This window comes from Anoplolepis gracilipes, chromosome 13 (assembly GCF_047496725.1).
Source record: "Anoplolepis gracilipes chromosome 13, ASM4749672v1, whole genome shotgun sequence".
Lineage (NCBI taxonomy): Eukaryota > Metazoa > Arthropoda > Insecta > Hymenoptera > Formicidae > Anoplolepis > Anoplolepis gracilipes.
The window spans coordinates 9096711-9120233 of record NC_132982.1 but is presented as its reverse complement, the minus strand read 5'-3'; the positions used below and the strand labels follow the sequence as shown (position 1 = coordinate 9120233).

The following is a 23523-nucleotide window of genomic DNA, read 5'->3' as shown; positions in this document are numbered from 1 at the left end:
TTGGGTCAGCGTACAACCTGTTTAAGCCGCGACCTTTGACCGGGGGACGAAACGGAGTAGAGACGACGAGGAGGCTTTTCCCATGGAAAAACACACTGGCCGGACGCTGCACCGGTTCCGCGCCGGTCGCTTCCGGGTTCCGGTATCGCACGTGTGCGGTAACGGCGCAAAAATCGCGGCCGGGGCATCAAGCCGACCGAAAAGCTATCACCGGCTAGAACCTCACTCATATTCTAATCAGGATCAAAAGGTTATGTGAACCGTCGGACATTTCGGCGCTCGCGACAAAGACGGAGAAAGGGAAGAGATAGTTGGAAAAAAGAAGCAAAGAGAAAGAAAGAGAGAGAGAGAGAGAGAGAGAGAGAGAGAGAGAGAGAGAGAGAGAGAGAGAGAGAGAGAGAGAGAGAGAGAGAGAGAGAGGAAGAGATAGCGTATACAACGCACACGTATTTCCTTTCGTTTCTTTCGTGCCAGGTGTCGTTTACCGGTCAAGCCCATCTAATTTCTCATGACCGGTTCTTTGCTGCGCGAATCGCGAGCAGAATAGAATTCGCGAATCATTCTCGCGCGTCGAGCGGCCGTTCGACTAAGCGCTCGTTAACTAAGATCCCTTCAAGTTCGAATGCCAGACATGTCGGACCTCGTGCGATTTCAATCGTCCTGTCAAAATCGACCTGATCGTTTTCTTCGTCGCGTTTGGTATTCGCGTTGTTATATTATCGATTAATTGTATAATTACATTATTAATTACCTATATATATATATATATATATATATATATATATATATATATGTAAAGTATGATTGGTTTTTAAGTGATTAAGTAATTGATCGGAATAACAGCGACATGTAAAATATATACAATCAAATTATATTATTAAAATTTTAAATAATAGATAAGTAACTTCATAAAAAATCACAATAAATTTATAGTAAATTAGAAAATATTTGTAGATTATATACATAATAAAATTATAAACCAATTTAATTATAAACCACATAATTATAAACTTTTAATTATAAATCAATAAATTCCGAAATATGGAACTAAATGCGTTTTCTCAATGTCAAACGTTTTTTTTTTTTTTCTCTCTTTCGAAACTAAATTTTACTAGTTATAAAATAAAGATTAGTTTTTTTTTTTTTGCCGTACAAGAGTGTGGCTCGAGTGGCGTACTAGAGTTTATTAGATGTTGCGCTCAATACACTTACACACGTAATAAAATATGTATATGTATAACGCGGCTGAACTGGAGCTGGCTTGGGAATGCGAATGAATCAAAAGTACGAATATGAAATGGAACAAGGTAGAATGAGGTAGCAGAAAAATGGCGCATTCGCGTGTCTTTCTCCTTCTCGTCAGCGTGAGAGATAAAGAGAGATAGATGGACGGGAGGAAAAAGAGGAGTAGCATCTAAATAGCTACTTAGTATGTTTCGCGTCAGGTCTCTCCCCTCGTCAGAGTTGACCAGCAGTAATAATATTCGTAAGTGTACCTATATAGAGATGAGTGTGCTCGAGAGACCGCGTAGCCAACAGGTTTCATGCGAAAGCCAATTCGATGGTAGGCGAGAGAAAAAGAAAGAGAGAGAGAGAGAGAGAGAGAGAGAGAGAGAGAGAGAGAGAGAAAGAGAGATCCACGATACATCTCCTGACGAGGCTTTAATTCGATTCTTATATCGCGTTAAATACGCCGCGTATTTTACGCCCGATTTCACGTGCCGTAAAGATGGGACGAGATTGCACTGGCGGGGTTAACTTTGTCATCATAAAAGCTGGCTAAAGCGAGGTTTGACAAGCGGTCCGATGATGTTACAAAAATGACAACATCGACGACAATAATAACAACACTAATTACAATAATAATAATAGAGAAGGTATTAAAATGGAAATTTTTTTATTTCTTATTATTTTTTTGTTCGACAACGAAAAGATGAAGTATTGACAACGTAGTTGAATTACGCGATTGGCATGATTATGTTGACAGGTCCTACAGAATTGTCAATATTTAAGTAGTTAAATTAAGAATGTTAAATATGCGATTATATTGACTTTTTTTGCACTAAATATTTTTCACATAAAACAAAAACACTTGCGATTAGATAAAATATATGAAATTATTATTATTAAAATTTATTACTACAGTTTTTGTTGAATCTTTTCTAGTCCAAGTATTTTAAATAAAAATATACGATTATAAATTACTCATTGACTCAATATTGATCTCATTAATTATAATTACACGACATTTTATCTGTCGAAAATTTATCATTTTTGAAAAGACAGTTTTTTTTTTTTTTTAATATTTTAATTTGCTTTAGAAATTTTTCAAAATATATTTCGCGTGTAAATTTATTTCTTCGAAAGTTTTAATTTAAAAACTTATGACGCGTACTTCGGTATCTGAGTGAATTAATTGACACGTGATACATATGAAGACTTTCTTGAGCGACGAGAAGAGTCGTCGCGGCTCCGAAATGGGTTCGCGAACTTCCGGGAAAACTCCGGCTCTCTTCATTTCGGGCGATGGGACACCCGTTATACGCTTAAAATATACCGGCATCTCGTATGGAGCGCGTTGCGAAGAAATGCAGAAACAGCAGTTGCTATGCTAGATGGTACTCCCTCCAAAATACGCGCTCACATAAACACATAAACACACACACACATATATACATATTCTCTTTCTCCCTCTTTTTTTCTTGCGCGCGTGTTAATAGAGTAGGTGCAAGAGAACAGTAGAAGAGAGAAGAAGAGAGAAAGAGCGAGGAAAAAGCGAGATGAAGAAAGAGAGTATCAGTTGAAGAGAGTAAGATAGGAACGAAGGAGAAACACACTACGTACAGAGAAGGGGCGAGTGACGAGGGCAGAGACGTGTATTTGGAAAAGGGCAAGCAAAAAGAGAGAGAGAGAGAGAGAGAGAGAGAGAGAGAGAGAGAGAGAGAGAGAGAGAGAGAGAGAGAGAGAGAGAGAGAAAAGAGCCATCGCGAGCGGAGGGATGAAGCGGGGGAAGGATACTGAAAGAGGAGGAGGGAATGAAAACGAGATCGCGAAGGCAGCGAGCGAGCACAAGGGATACGAGGAGATGATGACGAGTGAAAGAAAGAACGATCGAAGGGCGAGGGGGAAAGCGAGATGGCGCGGGGGCCCCCGTAGAGCTCCGAGTAGAGCGCGCGTGGTCCGGGGTCTGAAAGCGGGTTTCGGAGTCGAGTCTCGCGAGCCGGTGTATGTATTGTATAAATGCGGTGAACGAAAAGAGAAAGAAAGAGAGAGAGAGAGAGAAAGAAGCAGGAGAGTAGTAGGTTAGCAGGCGCTCCACTCCCGAGGGAGAGGTTGCTAGCGGCACATCTTGACGAACGAGCAGGATGGCAAGTGCCTTTATAGTGGGTCAGCACTAGACCTGGGCACCCGGCCAGCAGCCTTCAAGGTCTCCTTAGAGTGCGTGCCTTCCCTTTACCCTCTTACCCTCTACCTCTACCCTCCCCCCCCTTCCTTCCTCCTGCTTTGCTCTCTGCCAGCCCTTTTTTTCCCTACAACAAGCGGAGCCGCCAGGTAGGTGAGCCTGCTTCTTCTTCTTTTTCGTCCTCTTCTTACCGGTTAGGGTTAGGTTAGATTAGAATGAGCAAGCGGCAAACTTAGGTGCACTCTCTCTTTCTTTCTCTCTCTTTATATATATATATATATATATATATGCGGATGTAGTAGAAATGCCGCGCAACCTACCTAATATATATTCATTCGTTTTCTCTTTCTTTTCCTCTTTTTTTTTTTTTTTTTTTTTTTTGAACCTTTCTTATCGTACCTTGCGAAGCCGAACGAGCCCCCGGAACGAAGTTCGTGATGCTTTAGATTTTTTTACGCTTTGTACTTTGTCTCGGAAGATATACGAGGATAGATTTTTAGGTGTTGGACATTGCTTGTTAAAAGTTTTGGAGCTTGCTGAATTTCGTTTTTACCCTCGAAGCTATTTTCCGAATGCATAATCGATCAATATTATTTTTCTCTTTTAATAAAAAACAATTTACAGAAATGTGCACTTGTATGTAAAAGTATTATGTTTTTCAAAAATATAGTCAAATTAAATTAATGTTTCTCGAAATATGTAAAAAAAAAATGTCCCTTTTTACTGTCATTTTTTTTCGCGTACGCAATTAAACATATCATTTATCAAATATATCAATTATAATTATCAAATACATCAATGCGCGAAGGACATTTTTATAAAACATTGCTGAATGATAATGTTATGTCTACAGTCGAAAACAGGGGTGTAGAATGACAAACAAGGGCTCGAACCACGATATTAAATAACAGCTATTAAGCATCGTGTTTCGTATTTGTCGATTATTTTCAGGGCAAACGATTCTTAATACTCGAGAGAGATTGCGGTCGACGGATGTGAATCCTGATGGCGGAGTATTCGAAGTGCAACGTTAGCGGTTCCCTATCTTGTCTGATGGCGATACGGGGCGTGAAGCTTCTCCGGTAGTCGTTCGTTTCTACGTGCTTAACTACCTGTTTTTGATCTTATTTTCAAATTCGCTTTATACGTTTAAAAAACGAAAGAATTTTACATTATCTATCTTTTATAATAATAACTTTTATTTTTCAAAAATTATTCTATGAGAATTGTGTTGTAAGAATCGAACTTTATGTACAGAAATTGTATTTAGATAGCTTTACATATATTTGTACAATATTTTTATTTCACGTATTTTAAGAAACACGTTATTATTCAACACGTGATACAATATTTTAGAAAAAAATATTATATTATATAAATATTATAAATATTATATGTTATATAAAACATCTCGATGAATTTTATCCATGAGCAATCAACTCTCTTCATTCAGATTATTTACATAAATGTTTTAAGCAAATCATAGTTTATCTTCAAATAAATTTGCTTTTAAATATTCATATATTTTATAAAAGAAATCTCCATTTATTTAAATATGAGCTCAATTTCAATTTATGAAGCAATTTTAATACTAATCAGTTAATTCAGAATAATTTTATTTTATTTTTGTTTTTATTTTAATTACAATTTTTAGAATAATAATAATTTTTTGTGATAAAAATTTTTGATATCTGCGATATATATATATATATATATATATATATATATATTTTCTCTCTCTTTCTCTCTCTCTTCTCTCTTTATTATATTCTATGAAATTCATTTTATGCGTTCTTTATTTATCTGTTCATCAACATCGTAAAGTATTCGGTATAAATAAAAATTTATTTAACTCATAATCAAGAAAACATCAAGAAACCTAATTTCTTAATAATTTTCGGTATTAAATGTCGAAATTATAAATTAAATGCATTTTTAATCTTCACGCATTTTTTCCAAGTGTAAAACCTGCGAAATATTCTCAATATTTAAACACTTTACGATTCAAATTTATTATTGACATATATATATATATATATATATATATATATATATATATATATATATATTTGCTGCGCGCCTCAGATAGGATCGTCGAGTGATATAACATTAGTAATATTCAAGAAGAGGCAAGAAAGTGTCATAGGTGAAGAGAAGCGAAGAGAATTCAAAGTATATCGGCTGCCACGAGTAAGTAATGAAATATTTGGGTAGCGCTGTGCGCCTCGGGAACTAGAATGGGAATGGGAATGAGAACAGGTTCCTGTTGCGCGTTCTCTCTCTCTTTCTCTCTCTCTCTCTCTCTCTCTCTCTCTCTCTCTCTCTCTCTCTCTCTCTGTTTAGGTCGATGCTGAATACCGATGCCGTGGACACGGCGGTTGGCACGGTTAGGTACATAAATTACTATTGGGTTACCGCGCTCCTCAGTTGCCTCCTCAGTCTCACGGAAATCCGCCTTTTGCGATCCGTGACTCACATAAGGAGCTTGAATTGATAAGAACGGTATATATATCGGAAAAACGCATATCGGGAAAAACTGAGACGATTGAACGAGCGATTTATTTTTGAAGATACGACGGAAACAAATATTGCTTCTAGAAATAAAAATGCTTTGCGACTTTCGCGACCCTATTAATGTGATTTTTTTTTATTTCTCAATGTGCTTGCAAATAAAAAAAAAATAATTTTTCTGAATTAACTGATTAGTACTAGAAGTGTTTCACAAATTGCAATAGAGTTTATGTATATAAATAAATGGAGATTTATTTTATAAAATATATGAATACCTAAAAGTAAAAATTTATTTGAAGGTACAATCTATTATCTTTTTAAAATTATTTATATAAGGAGATTCTCATGGATAAAATTTATTAAGACAGTTTGTGTTATTATACATGATATAATATTTTTTTAAATATGAAATAAAAATATTATTATGAATATATAAAGCTATCTAAATACAATTCTGTACATAAATTCCAAATCTTACAATTTTCAATAATTTTCGAAATTTTCCATAATATTGCACCCTATATTGCTTATTCGCTTCATAATATAATAATTATCAATTCTGAATTGTCAGTTTTCATAGTGTTACTAAATTGTAAAATTTTAAAGTTTAAAAAATATTTCTAAATTATCTTGCAGCGAACCATAAAGCAAACTTCTTGCGTTTCGATTCTTTCCACCATAAAATTATCTTTTCCTTCAAACATTGTACTTCTTTTTTGTGAAGCTTTGAAATGAATCATTTGGAAGATTTGATGCATTGTTTGACCACTCGTGTAACTATGGGATAAACGGATATGTTGGGCCAATAATTGATGTAAAAAGACGAAAAGGGATAGAGCAATTAAGTCGAAGGTAGCCTTTAAGATAGACACAGAGACACGATCTGAATGAGGATTATTCGAGAAGAAGGTTTGTACGATTGCGGTCGCGTGATTCTAGGTAATATATCTTACCGAGGTCGTGTCGCTATCGGTGAGGAACATCGGTAAAAGTTATCCCCCACGTGCAAAAAAATCGTCAGAGATACAGTCGTAACATCTACGAGCTACAATAGTAGATTGAAAAAAATACACGTGTATCGTCTGCATTTATTGTCCCGTGCGTTATGTTTGTTTTTATTGGTATTAATATTACGAATAATTTTGCACTCCAACATATGTTGGTTTGTATATTTTCATTTTTTTTATGAGTATATTAATTTTTAAATTATCATTATTGCATTTCCAAAAAATCGAATCGTAAAATTTCACTTGCAAATGCTATTTATATGTGTAAAATAAAATATTAATAAATGATAAAAATAAGTGTAGTTGAAGTTATAATTATTTTTATCACTATAATAGCGTTGATTTAAAAAAATTATCTATTACGTTTGGAAAGGTTAAATAAAGTATGCGTTTGAGAAAGAAAAAAAATATCGCGAGTTTATATCGGCGAATTATTGTGGAATAAATAGAACTGGACCAGTTAGTCAATCCGACGTTGATTTCGGCGCGGTAAAAACGTAAGGCAACAGGAATCGTTTAGGACTCGGTTGGCCTTGTGGCCTCCTCTTTCTCGTTTCTTCAATCCCGCCTCTTTCCTCTCTATCTCCCGCATCCTCGCGCTTTCTCGCTCACTCTCGCTCTTTACCTTTCTCCCTCTCTTTCTCCCTTTCTTGCCCTCGGCGTGAGAGCGGCCACACAAAGAGAGCACGAGAAGCATAATGGATTACTTAGACGGGTAGGTTAGTTTGCCGAATGAAGCGAGCCGGGCCCACGCACGTTAAGATAGGTCCTGACTGGGAATCCGGCAGGAAAGCGCGCCAAACGCAAGATGCTTCTCTCTCAACAAGCAGGGCTAATTACTTTGCAACGATCCTTCGCTTCGTTGAAAGATATTGACCAATTTCAATTGTATAATCATATATTAATATATTTTATATTTTTCTAAGTATATATATATATATATATATATATATATATATATATATATATGTGTGTGTGTGTGTGTGTGTATGTTTGTGTGCATATGTTAGATGCATGTGCGTGTGTGACTCTTCAGTTGCTCATAAAATGAATTTATGAACTTAGTTTCTCAAAGCACAATAATTAATATCGCTCATTATGCTGACATATTTGAATATTATCTGCAATCACTTTTAATATTTTTAATTTCATGACGCTGCTATTATTATATTCAATAATGTTTTGGACGTTTAATTGCTGATATGCTTTTTTTTTTTTTTTTTTTTTTTAATTACATTATACATGTTCTTGAAAGAAACCTACTCTCTATTCGAGACACAGAATAGTTATCCGAATCAACGAGGGTTGATATTTAATATGTAATGTGGGATATGGATATATGCCGTAGTTTATTAAGTAAGTCAATTATATTCTACTTTCGACTAATTACTTCCTCTTCCGTAGCTACTTACATATGTAGAGTTGCATTGTTCCACGTTTTTTATCTCATCCAAGATTATATGTACATGATATATGATTCATTACATTTTTATGGTTTATATTTTATCCTATCTTGATTTATATTCTATCCTATTTTATAATCAGCGAAATAGAATATAAAAATATTTGAATTTTTATATTCTAATTTCCTCTGATTCTAAAATGGGATAGAATATAAATCAAGAGGTATTTTATTAAGTCTTTGCTATTATGTATTTGTTAATAGCATGTAACTTAAAAATAAGTTGGTCATAAAAAAATTTCAAGATTTTCGATTGAATTTAGTATTGAAGAAAAAGAGTTGAACGAATCCCTAGTGCGAAGCAAATTTAGGATGTTCTAAATGCACGAGCCTGACGACGGGTCGTCCTTGGTTCTATCGATCAAAAACGAGCTACATCCGGCTCACACAAGCAGCAAAAGCATTATCGAAATATGTAGTTCCGATATTCCGGTTTCACATTTAACATACTGAGTTATTAGTGCACGATTCGACGCTATGTCAATTATGTCATTTAAATTTGAAACTTTTAAAATTTTAAGTATTGATTTTTCCTCAGCTCTGTCGATCTTTTCACTCCTTTCTAAAAATATTTATAATTAGTAAAGCAAGAATGAATTATATTATTATTTTAATTTAATTTTTTAACTATGGGAAAGATAATAATTGAAATTGAAAACTATAGTATTAATAATTATATATTTATAATAAAAATTGTATTATTTATTAAAGTAAGAAAGTATTTGAATGCCAATAAAATTGTTTAAAAAAAAATTAGAATTAAAGTATTTATAATATCTTTTTGAAAATATAGAGATCATGCTAAAAATAATAATAATTCCGAATGCTTAATGTTTGAATGTTATGTATATCTTTTGTGAAAAGTTTTTAAAATAAGGAAAGAAAATTTGATATAATATAAGTCACTTTTTACAATGTATTTCTCTGATCGAATATTATCGTATCGAAGTGTAACAGTCGAGAACGATACTTTTGCGTAAATTACTTTCAACGAAATTAAAAGCAGTGTTGCGTCGTGTGATTAATCACATCATAATACAACATTGAAGAACATTGCCTCATTTGCATTGATTACGATATTGCGAATTACATTGGTCGAAAATGGTATACTTCCTGATGGCATTAATGCATCACATATTCGAAAAAAAAAAAAAAAGAAAAAAAAACATTCTATCGATCATAATTCAATCATCATTTGCGCCAGATACTTGTAATCTTCTTGATGCTATTTTTAGCTCTCCTTCAAGGAAATAAAAAAAACTTTATCATACATTACTACATACCATATATTAAATTGACGTATTTTTATTTTATTTACTCCAAGTGAGTACATAATTTCAAATGTTTAATTTTCGACATATATATTTTTCTCTTTAATAAAAAAACAAATAATTTTTTTAAATTAAAAGAATTTTATATATGCATATGTTTATATAAAAAAATATATTTACATGTACATAAAATTTAGTTTATATATAAACCGTGATGCAAAAATACAATAAAAATACCAATAATTTATTAATACAAATAAAACAAAATGAAGGCATTATTTTCATAATTGTTCCATTAATTGTATCTATTTGTCGTTTACAAAATCGGGAATTAAGATCGGGAACACACATTTTCATATCCTGGATTCGTTCACGATTTTCAAAGCGCGATTGTCAATGAAAGTTGCGCGCGGAGGCGCAGAGATAACGGCTATTATACATATCTGAACAGGCGTACAAAGTTCAGAGATGATTCGGACGGTTACGAGGCCGCATGCGTTTCACGGCCACACTGCGTAAGCAAGAAAATGAAGGAAAGGCAAGCGCGTATAGTACTCGCACATATATACACTCAACAAAATATTTTGCTAATGTAGATAGATTTTTCTAGATGTGTCAATTAAAATTTATCGCTACTTTTTCTATCTGTTAGAATATCGTTGTCACGTATAGAATTTATAGCAGCAATATTCTAGCAATACCTCTAGAAAATTTAGATCCCATTGGCAAATATTAATCACAAATATAATTGTCCTTGACAAAATAGGCCTTAAAGATAGGCATCGCGGAAAAATTTTCTGTCTAAATTACACTAATAGTACGGATATAAATTCTCTCTCTGTCATTTAAATTGATTAAGTGAAAAATATATGCAGTATCACAGTATTTGCTAATAATTTATCTGTTTCAGTTAATTTTTTACACTTAGAAAATTTTTGTTCAAGTTGCAAGATCATTTTTTTGAGTGTATGTACATTTATACGCGCGTTCGTTTCGCGTCTCTCTTTCTCTCTTGGCTTTTTAAAATCGTATTTCATCTGGATGGAGAATAAGACAGACGTTGTCGGTTTTCGAAACGGATTTCGCTCCTTATCTATCGGTTCGACGATGCCTTACGATCATTCAGAACGGAAATGGCAGATGCCGTATGTAAACATCACTTCCTGTATTTCGATCGATTATACGATAAGAAAAACATCAGGAATGTCGACCTCTTTTCCTACACGAAAAACTCAATGATTATATACTGCATCTCTCTAATATCAATTACTTTTTATTAATTATTAATTCTTAATTTTATTTGTTATCAATTCTTAGTTATTAGATAAATTCAATTCGTTTCCCAGTTGATTTTAATTTTCGAATAATAAATTTATATGTATAATGCAGGTGCGATTTTCTTAAATATTCAGAAAACTGTTAAAAAGCCAATTAAAAAAAAAAAAAAAAAAAAAAAAAATTGAACTTTGTATACCCAGTTCAAGCAGTATTGCTGGATATAATTTCAACATTTTAACGGCGCGTATACCGGGGAGATCGTTTTAATAACCAGAGGAAGCTCTCATCTCGCGGCTTTTCCCGAGAAGCGGCTCGAGCACGCGGTGGCCGCCGTCGCAAATTCGGCGAGCAAAAACGAATCTCAGCAACGAGCAGTCGAGAGGGAGAGGGGGGGGGGGGGAGAGAGAGAGAGAGAGAGAGAGAGAGAGAGAGAGAGAGAGAGAGAGAGAGAGAGGAGTCCAGGGTCGCGCTGTGTTCGTTCGTAGATTAAATCACTCGGTCACTTTTCTTTCTGGGCAGCCGGCTGGGACAAAGGCCGTCGTTTCTGGGAAGAGACTCGGCCCGAGACTTGAGAATTAAAATAATATCCGCTCGTTCGGAGATTAATGGCGGTGTGCCGATGTAATTTTTCTGGACGGCGCTGACTGCCATTTTTCTCTCGCCTATCTAAGAGGCGAAAGATAGAGCTCTCTTACACTTTTATTGTTAGCGTCGCCTCTCGATTTTCTGATAATTGCGAATGTGCGAGATATGCTGACGGATAAATCGATTCTTCAAGCTTTATCTCGGCGACGTACGCGACGACATCGAAGTTAAGTATCTGCAATCTATAATTAGGCGAGTAATGAATATCGCGAAATTTAAAGCTTATCCGCGAGGTATAAGATTACGCGATGATTTTCCACTTTCGCGTCATTACTGGCTAATGCTTTTATTTAAACATATTTCTAAGGATTATCATTACTTATTGTTAGATTCACTTTATTATATCATCGATGGTTATATATCATACATATTTTAACATAAACGAATTTTTTTTACTTGAGGTTCCTTCGGATACCACAATATACACTCACATAGTTGTATAATAAATTACTGAAATATATAATATAACCAGTATCATTTCACACATGTGGTTCGAAAAATATTTTACATAGATTACGTATATATTGTTGGATTTTAGCCGATTGCCATTTCGCTCTCTCCCCAAACTTTTCGTAATTCTTATTTTCGTACGTTTCTCAGGGCACCCAGCTCATTTTCTTATCGTCAACCAGGGATTGAATTACGACTCGATAAAGTCTACGTGACTCACGTTTGATTTGACGCGGAAAGAACATTGCTGTTTTTTGGAACGACCGAGGGTAACGCGACAATCGTTTCTTCTTTATGGAACGTACAATTAAATGACATTTATATTGATAGATGTTAAAATTTTTGTTTCATTCTGTTATATTTACATATTTTTTCCTAAGTTAGAAAAAAAGGAAGCTAATTTTACATAACCATTCTTAATACATTTAGAAATCCGTAAGTCGCTGCGAAATAATGGCATAAACAAACAATGACATGATTAATGACATAATTACACGATTAGTATATTTTAATAATATATTTCATGCTATAATAAAATATAATGTGACAATTATTTTTATGTCATGACTTTTATATCTACTCGTATTTGAATGAGATATATTTTTGAGAAAAAAGGAGCATATCTAATCTTTTGAATGATGAGCATATCTAATTATTATTACGATTTTTCGGACGTTTACAGCGGAAAAGTCCATTTTACGCTCGAGACTCGTAAGATTTCCTGAAATCATAATTTTTCCGAATACAAGTTCGCCACGGCAGATAACTCTGCTCGTCTCCCTCTTTCCGTGAAATCACAAAATATGCGTGAAGGAGCAGCACAGTTTCGATTACATGCAAGTGTCTCTTTCACGTTTGCAATATGAATGAACGTCAGTATTTCTTTCTTATTAAATATTATATTTTTTATATATATTATTAAATAATTTACATATACTTCTCTTATATAATTTTATAGAGATTAATAATGAATATGTTTTTTGGAACATTTCATAAAAAGACGGTTTAAAAAATTCAATCTTTTATCTAATTAATAATTTACTTTTGTTATAATTAATTTATATATATATATATATATATATATATATATATATATACAATTCTTTTATAATTATTTTATATTATCTTTCTCTTCCCTGAAGAAAAAGTCTTACGTATCTTTTTATATTTTGTATTTCCTATCTATCGGTCTCGGATGCGTTTTAATTGCCTCTTTCTCTCTCTCTCTCTCTCTCTCTCTTGTGCGGAAAATTTGATCTTTTATAGGAGATCATCGTATTCGGTGACATGTTTGCTTGCTCGCGAGTCACAAAATCACCGTGAGTTCGGCTCGCACGACCAAAAGGCAGGTGCGAACGCGCGAGTCTTGCTTATATTTTTCTTTTTTTTTTTTTTTCTTTTTCGTTCTCCCCCTCTATTTCGAGGCTCGATCGCCGCCTCTTCGTCGCTTATCCTGGACGATGGATACGTCGTTGACCGGTTCATTGACACCTGTCGAAAGACTCAGGTTTCCTCTTCGCGTGTACCTGACAATTACGCGCACGTGGGCCGGTTCTTCACTTTTCTCTCTCTCTCTCTCTCTCTCTCTCTCTCTCTCTCTCTCTTTTTCTCTTTCATCCTTAACTCGCTCGTAACTCTTATCATTTATCGCGGTCTTTCAGTGCTTTTCAATACTGTGGTCATTAAGTCTTAAATGAAATTTCTGTCAAACTGATATCTGCACAATTAGGATCAATCAAGCAATAAAGAGCTTTTTGTACGCTCACTTCTTCCTTAAAGATTACTTCATCTCTTTTAACACTTTGAAGGAAGTTTGATGAGAAATTTCTGTCAACGTTCTTCACACTATTCACGCTTTCAAAATTTAAATAAAAAATAAATCCTACGTTTTGTAAAGAATTTATCAACATTGATAAGGATAAAAAAAGGCAACTCGATATTCTCATTCTCTTTAATTTTACAAATCTGTTGTTTGCTTTGAATTCATTGAGGCTACTCTGGATGCTAATTGACCGATTTCATCGTCGATGAGCGGTGATTAAGAGTTAACGGGACATCTGAAACCACAGGAATGCTATCTCGATTTCTCAATAATTTTGTAAAATCCTCATCGAAATTCGCAACAACACTCAGATGAAATCCGCTCTCAATCGACCCGCGCATCTTCCAAATTTTTTTGGATTATTTATTCGACATTTATTTATATTTGTGTACTCTCAAAATAAATAGAGTAATTAAAATAATTGCATTATTAATAATTGAAAGAAAAATTATATTGGTATGTAATTAAATAATATAATGTGTAATATAATAATAAAAAATTAATAAATAATAATATTAAAAAAATAGAAAAACTTTTTAGATTCATTGTTTCTCTTTAAATTAATAAGTAAGATCATTGATTTCTCTGATTTATTGGGTCTGATAAAATTGCATATTCCAGCAATATTTCTTAGAAATAATTTTACTCTTCTATGATAAATTTTTCAATTATTTATTTGCGCCTTTGCTGATGTTAGTATTATAACAATCTCTTTTCTGTGCTAAATTCCTTTTCTCTTATAAATTTACAAACACATAAATATTAATAATAAATTGTGCTGAAAATATATTCAAAGATTTGAAACATCTATTTTCTTATTTAATATTCTTTTTTATAAGATAATTAAAAAATAATTATTTTAACCTTTCAGAATTCTCTTGCGAGATATTATCTGAAAGATAAAATAACCTGTCTTTTTCCTAAAATGATTTATTTTTCATTGACAAATATACCGTTTGGTTTTATTAATATCAAATAATTAATATCGCGTGAATACGAAACTTAAAGCGTAACGACAAAAAAAGCAAATTGGACGGGCGAGGTTCAATGGAATGGCTTCATTGAAAAATTTGTCCTTTTACTAAAACTCACAGACTCGGATGCCACAAATGTAAGCTGTATAAATAATGAATAGAAACACAGAGCACATAAGAGAAACGATTTCGATCGCGACGCGAGGCGCTTTCGTTATGCCGAAAATTCCGACGCGCTGTTTGTCGGGAAGTCAATGGCCGGGTATCTAAAACAAACACGTGTCTTTCCGAGCAGAGCCGGGTGGAGGTCATGATAGACAAAGATGTCTTCTTTCCAAAGGAAAGGAAAGAGAAAGAGATGTGTGTATTTTAAGAAAAAAGTTTTCGAAGAAATAGAAAATAGATACGATAAGAGATATATGAAGTAGAAAATATAAATTAAAGATATGTAAAAATATATAAAATTATTGAACGATTAGAAATTAGAAAAGATTAGAATCAGATACGTATATTAAGGCAGGTAAATATATTTGATAAATTTTAAGATAAGGAGAAAAGGAGAAATGTCAAGAGATATTTATTACGTTGTACGATTGAATCATATTGGAATTAGAGATTATATAAACGTCACGTATCACTCGAGTTAATACAATATAATAAACGATACTCTGAGTTAAAACTGAATTCTTTGAATAAAGTAATCGTGAACAAGTTCCTAAAATAAATGCGATAAGAGCGGGAGACCGAAAACGACAAATGGAGGAACGACTGTTGACGAGCGAGAGGTCAAACATCTGGAGCACGAGTTTCTGGAGAAAAAAAAACGTTTATTGCAATTTTTGTCTTTCTTTAACAGAAGATAAACTTAAAGTACTGCATAAACATTGATAATAATTCTTTATCGGCTTCCGCGCGGCTTATCGTCAAGTGGGATCATTTTGTGATGGTGAAAACGATGAAGAGGAAGAGGAGTAAAGACAGTAGGAGTAGAGACAGAGAGAAAAAGACACACACACACACGCACGCACGCACGCACGCACGTTACTGCAGTCTCGTTTCGTGGCGCTAAAGATAGCAACTTCCTTCCTTTTTACAAAAGTACCGGCGTTTCTTTCAAGCTTTACTCGCGTTGATTCTGCTTTGTTGCTCTAATTCCAAAATCTCACAAATTAAACGTAAATATAACTATCTGTTAAATAATTAATTAAATAAAAAATATACTCTCTTTTTCTTCAACGTAGAAAGTTAATATCGTTCAACATTCTTGTAATGTGTTTCGTATGTATATTTTACACGTTTCCGGAGCATTATATCGGAGCACGATATAAAGGCGTGACAAGAACGTGATTCAGAGAGTTTGCAGATATAAATCTCCAGATCGCGTACGAGGAATAACAAATACAATTCCATTCAAAATCAACGATACTCACAAAGAGTTAACTGACATTAATTAATTTAGTCAATATCACAAAACAAATCCCGTGTGATACGTTACACAATGAGCCTTGACAGAAATGCGCATGGTTGTGAGAATAATGACACGTGGCAAAATTCGCATTCGAGAAATGCGACGCAAAGTAGATTTTTCACCTGAGAACCTGAGAGCCGTCTAGAATGAAAAGAGCTGAGACAAACGTTACAAAAAGTTTCACCTTACAGAATTTCGTTCGCTCGACGGGATAAAAAAGTGAGAGATTGAGTTTCTTGATAAAAAAAAAATCACGCAAAAACCCGCATTTTAACGCTAATAATTTAAAAACGTGGCATTTAGTTGGAATTAAAAAGCGCTGCTCTTAAAGAGGAATTTTCATATTTCTCCGGGTATATAATATAAATGATACGCATCAATCAGGTGCAGTGGATTATAACGGTTGATAATAATGATCGCGTCCGCTGGAAAACCATTATAATAATTGACGCTCTCTCTTTCTTTCTCTTTCGGTTCATGTCGGTCCGTCGTGGAAAGAGCATCAAGAATTGGCAGGCCCGAATGCCTGCCTGCCTGGGGCCTGTGCGAGGAAGAGAGGCGAATCGTAAGGCCCCATCAGTGTCGGTTACCGGTGTACTGTTAACAGGTAACTTTTTTCGGGGGCAGGTGGTCCCCCCGAGCGGCGGGCACGCGACAAATCAAGCCGGGGCCGGGCAGCGATTACAAAAAAAGGAAGAAATTGCGCGCGCGGACATGTTTATTCGGTCCGCATAAACTTACGTTAGGTTGGTAAACCCGGGGGAGGGAAGAGAAAGGTGCGAGAGAAATAATACCGAGTCATTGCACCTTTTTTTCCGAGCCCTCCTCGCTTCCTCGCGAGGCTTACTTTCGAAGCGAGGTGCGTCGAATTACGATACGTATTACCGGGAATCATGTGACTTTTTGTGCGACGTCGAAAATTAAGCGCGAGACACGGGTACAAACAGATTGACACCGTGTGATCTGTCTTAATCGTAGCTTCGAAAACGTGGAGTAACTTTCAGAATGAATCGCTGAAATCGTATATAGATATTTTTCTGTACTTGCAAATTTTTTTTTCTTTTTTTTTTTTTATAAATGTGATTGCATTTTTCAAACACTCTGCTTCCTATCATTTTAATTTTCTACCTTATGATTCGTATACTTATATGTAAATCATAGCGTCAAAAAATTATATGTGTAATGTACATGTCCGAAATAATCAAGACGGTTTAAGTCATATTTTGAGAAAAGGAAAAGGAAACGTGAAACATCCCGAGCAAATGGGATGCCTCTTCAAGACATTTTAAAAAGAAGTATATCAAGTATACTGGCAGTTTCGGATGCGAATAATGTATTCCTAGGAGCATCTGCTCGTTCTAGCTTTACATTGGCGGATGCAAATTCTCGCACTCGGCAACTACATGGTATTAGAATATATATATATTGTATATATAAATTTTTAAATTGTTCAAAATTGTATAAATAATTTTTTCTAGTTAGCAATATATTTTTTGTTCATATATTAAATAAATATGAATAGCTACTGAAAAGAAAGTTAGGTAGAGTATTGTAAATTTTAAATAAGCTTTTTAGGTTTCTCAAAAAATTTTTTACCTAAAAGAGAAAGAAACTTTATCTTTTCCAGAAATATCTGAAATGAAAGATTAAGATTTCAAAGAAAAAGGCTCCTTTTATTTTATGCAAGAATCAAAGTTGGTAGAAAAATGTTTAAGACTTGAACAATAAATAGAACAATAGACACACGTGGAACAAAAGTATAGAATAAATAGTTATCGTGTGTTTCTATGTATTTGAGGTATTTTTGATTCTCATACTTTCTCGATAAGAACTCTTATTGTTAAGTGAGGGCTTTAGAAGATAACGGTTGATCGATTCGGTACAAGCCAGCGCGTTACAAGGAAAGAAGAAAGTGCTAGAGGAGGCGGCGAGAATGGAAGAATGTGGCAGCTTCCTGTTGGCGTCTCCAGCTCCGACTTTCGGCTCGGTTTCATGTCTACGGGATCGTGCTGAGCAGAATGGCGTGCACGAATGCCGGCTGTGAAAGAGGAAGACGCATGCTGTGCACGCACATGCAGACCACGACATAGCTTTATGGCGTGGCCTGCGACCGGCGTAGGCTTTGGGAGAAATCTGTTGAAAAACCTCTCTCTTTGAGAAAATGCTGGAAAATTTTTTTCACACATTTTAGGAAGAATATTCTTGAATAAGAATATTTTCGTTACTTAAATTATTAAATATTTTCGAGTAATAATTATGAATAATAGCGATATATGAAAAGAAAGTAATAATTCGTTTACTCTCTGTGTACTTCTCTATAAAAATTTATTATAAATAACATAATCTTGGAATAATTATTAGTTTTGAAGATATTTTGAATATACTATATATATAAAATTTTACTCTAATTATAATCTATATATATATATATATATATATATATATATATATATATATATATTGTTAATACAATTATTCCATATATATTAAAAGTTTTGTTTCAAAATTAAATATGTTTAGGCTCTTTGATTCTCAAAAGAAATTTGTTACATCTTGATTATAGTTAAAATATTCATGATTAAATGTGAGATCTGTATTGCGGGAAATTCGGCTATTGAATATTTACCAAATATTTTTCAATATATTATTTATTCAAACGTAAAGATTTTTTTCAGATGGCTAAAAACGAATCTGATATAAAAAGTGATAAATTCAAAATAATGGAATCAATATAAAATTGAGTTTTTAAATTTCCACATAAGCTTTATTGATTTTATCACTTTCGATAACGGATTCATATTCAATAATGTAAAAAAAAAATCCTCAAGTTTGGATAAAAATATTAAAAAATATTTGATCCTTGAAAACTCAATTCACAATTTTTTCACAATTGAATCTAGATTTAATTATGAATATCTTATTAATCGTAACCGACGCAACAAATTTTTTTAAGGAAATTCAAATAACATTAAACTTAATTATTATTCTTTATAATTAAACAAAAGAATTTGAAGAAAAGAGGATATTTATAACATCTTTTCAGAATGAAACATTATTTAGAGTAGACCTAGAGTGACGTGGACAAAGATGACTAAAAAATACGAATCTCAGGTAGCTAGATACTTTGCTTTGGTACTGGCAACTATGCTCTAAAACGATGCGAACACAGCTTACTTGTTCGCTAGAGAGAGCGACGTGCGAGCCGTCCAAAGCCCGATTAGACCGCGCGCGGCTCTTTGGTAGAGTTCTCTTCTAAAACCTAACTCAACAACCCACCAAACTAGTTCTAGCCTCGGCTCGTCGGTAACGTTCTTCGCGCGGCATTGTATCCGAGGATCGGCCCTTACGCTGCAGAAGCAACGACCGTATTGCTAACGAAACGCAGAGGGAGAGGAAGCGTTCGCGCCGTGAATCGCTCCAAAGAGAGAGGCTCGGGCCCGGCTCTCCTTCCTGTAGCTTATTTCTAAGCAGCCCTTTCGCGCGCTCGATATATACATATATCGGTTAAGAGAATACAATTATGTATTTGAAGAGATATTTGAAGAGAAAATTCTCTGAAAAATTTCCACCATCTTTTTTCCTTTCTTTTCTTCAAATATATATATAACTCGATGCCACTTGCTCGAGAACAATGTATTTATTTATTTATTCAATTTTGAACAATTAAAAAATTTATATATATATATATATATATATATATATATATATATATATATTTTGTATAGTATAATATAACTATACATTATATATGTAATGTGTTGCCAGAATTCTGAAAAATATGCACTTTATAATCGTCTCGAAAATTTCTTAAAGCTTCTCTTTCTGTGTAAGAAAAATGACCGTGAAAAAATTCTGTCGAACAATGATAATTGTAATTGATTGAAAACATGATAATATCATTCACTCGTCGACATTACATACATCGGATCAAATACGACGTATTAGTTTCGTAGAACTATTTTTGGAAAAAAAAGAGACACGTGTCTCCGAATCGTTTTCCGTTGGAATTGTGACTTGAGAATTAAGTTTGGAGCGTTTCCTCGTCCAAGAAGTTCAAGGGTGAGACGTGGCCCGGAATGTGCACGCGCGTGCATTAACACGCTGTAACGAGATGGGCGCGCGCGAGAGAGAGAGAGAGAGAGCGTTCACGAAGTCGTGTCAATGGAATTTATGATCTGAATACCAGAGAGAGGCATGGCCGCCGCGAAACGTGACGAGTCGCGACCAGCCGATTTTTCGGCGGTGGCGAGGCGGAGGAGAGGATGAGGTCGGCGGCTATTCGCGATGTAAATTTCAACCTCGGAGAAGACGATGGCGGCGACGGCGGAGGCGGAGGCGGCGATAGAGAGGAAGCGAGCGCGCGGGGAGAGGTGGGGACGAGCGGGGGCGACGGCGCGGGAGCTTCATACGTCAAGCGTGCGCGCGCGCCGCCATTCGCGACCTTGACCACATTTCTTCTCTTCGGGAGAACTCGTCGACCGATTACCCACTCGTCGCCGGGCGTGACTCTTCTCTCTCTCTCTCGTAGTGTCGGCTCAAAATTCTCACGATCGACGGGATAAGTCGGAAACGTTAGATGAGGATTACATCGAAATCGACGGGAAAGAAATCTCGCGGGCAAGATATATGGGTGTATAAGTTTTATTTATTTAATATATAATTTTTCCTCTTCGAGATTACAGATTCATTAAGGGAGAAATGCGTTCTTTCTCCTATACATATGTATTTTTCGTTCGAAATTTTGTCCGAGTCTCTCTAAACTGGTTGTCCGTAAAGCTTCCTTACTACTGTTAGTTTACTGTTTTATGAATAGATTTCTCGATGGAGACGTTTAGTCGTTTTTTTTTTTTTTTCAATGAGTCTCAAGACAAGCATTTTACATCAACGATATATGTCGGTTTTCGAACGAGAATCGTAACTTTGACTAATGTTATTGCCGATAATGTAGCGATTAACGATGCGTTCAGTCGCCTAACGTCTCGTCATGCATAGTTAACTTCCATTTGGCTGATAATTTCTGTGCCCGTCATGTGTGTTAGACAAGCATTTCGATAGAAAAATCAATATATAAAGACACAGAATTTTCGATTCGTTCTTGCACTCTCAATATCTCCTTTTCTACAGATTTCTTCTGAAAATGCACAGTAATAAAGAGCAAAAAATTCTAAAGCGACCCATTGTAAATATTTAAAGTAATAGAATTTTTTCAAGGTAAGTGTCGTAAAAGATGACGGAATCTCTTTCAGATATACACTTTAGTCTTGTTAGTATTATTATTGTTGAGCAGAGAGAAAGAGAGAGATATTGCCTCCTGAGGTGCAATTGTTTAGAATTTTTAGAAAAAAAAAAAAAAAAAAAAAAAAAACGCAATTCTACGGGTTCTCCATTCGAGTATTTATATATGCTTTCCGGGAAGGACCGTCTTTTATCGCCTTCGATAAATTGCTCGAATGCGCTCTTGGTTTTGGCGGGAAGAGGCCCAGTCTCGTAATCGGAGCGATCAAGACGACGGCACCATTATCAGCAACTTATCGCAGACGCGGCCTTGAAACTGGCGCCATTTTATCGATGCGTGTCTCTGTCTCACCACGTGGATAAGTTTTCCATACGAATTAGGCGAACGGATATGCCTCTCGTTTCATATCTCGGGAAAAATATACTTCTTTCATCGAACTCCGATCCGAAGCCGAAATTAAAGTAAAAAAAAAAAAAAAAAATATATATATAAAGAATATGAATTCTCTAAAAAATCTTATAATGAGATTATTTTGTGTAACTTTGTCATTCTTGATTCCACCGAATGTTCCGGAGTTAGTCATGTTTTATCATGAAACATTTGTGGTGACATTTCCAGTGATTTTTAAGAAAATATTATTATTGATAGCAGGTCGATTTCCCGGTAGACTTCAAAACGAGATAAGGTATTATCACACAGATTTTTTTCTCGATAGACTGGATCTACCAAAACACGCGGTTAGATTAGAAAGCAATTTGTGTAAATACAGAAAAGCAGAAGATTGTCTTTTCCGACGAAGTTCAAATCGGAGGCTCTCGAAAACGCGTATTCTCATTTACAAATTGAATCGAATTCTCGAGCTCAAAAAATATGATAGAATTAATATCAGATACAATATCAATTATGCGTGGTTTTTGGACGATATCCTAATTCTTGATGCTCGTTAAATTTGCGTCTGTTTTAATCTGACAGCGATCAAAACTAGAGACGTTCAAATGCAATATCGAATAAGTATCTCATGTCACACTATTATTATCCATTAATTAATTATCAACATACTCAAACGCGTGAGCTATTTTAATTGCTATGTATTTTGCCAATTATATTTGCATGTGTGTCAAGCTTGCATTATTATAAATTCTTCTATATAGAAATTCTATACAGAAATATTCTATATCTTCTTTATAGAAATGAAAATATAGTATATATAAATGTCATGTAGATGAAGATTGTAATTGAGAGAATTAAGTTTTTCATCACCAATAAAAATCAATTCGATGAGAGACTATTCTTATAAATAGCCGTCTACTGTCGGACATTTCAATGTTGTCTCAATTATTTATTTATTCAATAATTTATATCGCATTTGGATTTGATGTATTAATTGATTAATACTTTTATCTAATATTTTTATCAGAGAAATAATTTACATTTGTCGATTTAAAACGTATGAGGTATTTCCGATAACAAATTGCGAGAATGTTGACAGTTTTGTTTGTCAATATTTTGTGTTATACACACCGGAAAAGGCGTCTCTCGCGGACGTCATCCAATTTCACGTCAAAGCGCCCGTTTGTCGAGAAAAGAAAGGAAAAAAACAATTGGCAATCAATTATCGATGTGACGGCAACGTGACATATATTTTGAAGAGAAATCTTTCGTGGGACTTGCCGAAATAATTCAGCCATCTCTTCAAAAACGCTTGACGATTTAGAAGCATGCTGTACGCAGATTTTTATCTATTCGACGTTCTTACAATCTAGCAGGAAGCGGTTTAAACAAAGCGTGGAGATCAAGATTCATTTTCAGTGTGTGTCGATGCGATTATTCACTTTTGTCACATATTTAATGCGAATGCAAATAAGACGAGTATTAGATAAGCAGTATTAAATAATTAGATACGAGTGAGAAAATAATAAAAAAAAAAAAAAAAAGAAATTTAGAATCTAAAGCGAATATTCGCCGACAAAAAATGCGATTAGAATCTTCATCTTAG

At 34.4% G+C, this 23523-nt stretch overlaps 1 protein-coding gene and 1 long non-coding RNA gene across 7 annotated transcripts in view; one reads left to right on the top strand and one right to left on the bottom strand.

The window, feature by feature from the left end:
• The window catches only part of LOC140672429 (uncharacterized), a 70520-nt gene that overhangs the window by 15321 nt on the left and 31676 nt on the right, over nucleotides 1-23523 (top strand). The gene's annotated exons all lie outside the window — the stretch shown is intronic.
• The window catches only part of Imp (IGF-II mRNA-binding protein), a 116721-nt gene that overhangs the window by 92628 nt on the left and 570 nt on the right, over nucleotides 1-23523 (bottom strand). The gene's annotated exons all lie outside the window — the stretch shown is intronic.